The 1,967-nt window shown below is 41.1% G+C and overlaps 1 pseudogene; it reads left to right on the forward strand.

Annotated features, from left to right (window-relative positions):
* Positions 1-304: 304 nt before the first annotated feature.
* LOC101677846 lies at positions 305-1,020 on the forward strand (annotated as a pseudogene).
* The last annotated feature ends 947 nt before the right edge of the window (positions 1,021-1,967 follow it).

Genomic DNA, 1,967 nt, shown 5'->3' on the forward strand with positions numbered 1-1,967 from the left:
CACTGAATATGGAAAAGTATACTGGATTAAGATATTTAAAGAAATAAATAAGTGTTAAAAAATATTATTAAAGAGGGATTGGAGGGGTGCCTGGATGGCTCAGTTGGTTAAGCGTCCAACTCTTGGTTTTCGGCTCAGGTCATGATCTCAGGATCATGAAATGTAGCCTCTTGTGGGGCTCCATGCTCAACACAGAGTTTGTTTTAGATTCTTTTCCTCTGCCTCTCCCCCTGCTTGTACTCACTTGTGCTCTATTTCTTGCTCTCAAAGAAATAAATCTTAAAAGTGGGGGGGGGGGGACAGAATGGTCAACAACCTACAGAGCAACATACCTAAGTTTTATTGTGACTCCTGTGAAACACACTTCACCCATGACTCCCCATCTGTGAAAAAGACATACTGCAGTGGTAGGAGATACAAAAAGAATGTTTAAGACTGCTAAGGGAAGTGGATGGAAGAGTAGGCTCAGAGCTCTATATCAACAAGGAAAGATACCTCCTGGGATGCCTGGGTGGCTCAGTTGGTTGGGCAGCTGCCTTCGGCTGGGATCATGATCCCAGCGTCCTGGGATCGAGTCCCGCATCGGGCTCCTTGCTCGGCGGGGAGCCTGCTTCTCCCTCTGCTTCTGCCTGCCATTCTGTCTGCCTGTGCTCGCTCTCTCTCCCTCTCTCTCTCTGATAAATAAATAAAATCTTTTAAATAAATAAATAAATAAATAAATAAAGATACCTCTTACTCCATTCTGTGTTCTCCCTCCTGAAAGAGCAATGATCCCACCTCCCACCAGTCTCCCAGTTCCTCCTTGTGCTGGTATGATGCCAGCACCCCATCATGGAGCCCTCCCATCATGCCAATGATGGGGTCTCCTATTCCTGGGATGATGCCAGTAGGACCTGCTCCTAGAACGAGGCCACCTATGGAGGGCTACAAAACACAGATGCCTAGCCCCCAATGATGAGAACTCCCGCCCTTCCCATGATGGTGCCCATTCAGCCAGGAATGACCCCACCAGTCAGATAGAGAGGAGAGCCTCTTTATATCCATTTTACATAACTTGTTCTACTTCACTAGGAGGTCAAGGTGTGGTAACTCTGGGTGTTTTCTAGCAGGACAGAGTGTTCTAACAGGGCAGGGAAGACTTTCCCTTCCTATCAAAGACAGAATAGTTTTGGTAAGTGACTAATGGGACCAAAAAAGGGGGGGGGGCAATTTTTATTTGTATTGTGAAATGTGAAAATAAAATTGTCAACTCTTTTAGTTTAAAAAAATTTTTTAAATAAAAATAAAATATGGTTACAGAACATGAGACTATTAAAAAACACTATAGACTGAATGCTTGCATCCCCTCAAAATTCAAATTTAAAATCCAACCCCAATGTGATGGTATTAGATGTTGGAGTCCTCTTTAATAATATTTTTTAACACTTATTTATTTCTTTAAATATCTTAATCCAGTATACTTTTCCATATTCAGTGTCTAGGGCATAAGAGTGGAGCCCTCATGAATGGGTTCTTGCCTTTAAAAAAGAGACCTCAGTAGACTCCTTCACTGCTTCTTCCATGTAAGGACACAGTGTGAAGAGAGTCATCTATGAACCAGGAAGCAGGCTCTCACCAGATGCAAATCTGCTAGCACCTTGATCTTAGACTCCCCAGCCTCCAAAGCTATGAGAAATAAATGTTTATTATTTAAACCACCCATCCTATGGTATTTTTATTACAGCAGCCTGAAGAGACTAAGACAAAAATAAGCAAATCTGAAAAGAAGCAAATTGTATTCCTAGTAAAAAAAATAATAATAATAAAGTCACTGAAACTAACAAATCCCATGGAAAAGATGAACTAGAAGATTAGACAGAAAAAATAGTATTACCAAAATGTTAGGTAGTTATGAAGAATTAATGCAGTATGCACCTTACAGAGACAAAAATATGGAAAACATAATAGATAGGTGGAAAAAGAAACAG

The sequence above is a fragment of the Mustela putorius genome, unplaced genomic scaffold (genome assembly GCF_011764305.1).
Source record: "Mustela putorius furo isolate JIRA1106 unplaced genomic scaffold, ASM1176430v1.1 tig00000580_pilon_pilon_pilon, whole genome shotgun sequence".
Classification (NCBI taxonomy): domain Eukaryota; kingdom Metazoa; phylum Chordata; class Mammalia; order Carnivora; family Mustelidae; genus Mustela; species Mustela putorius.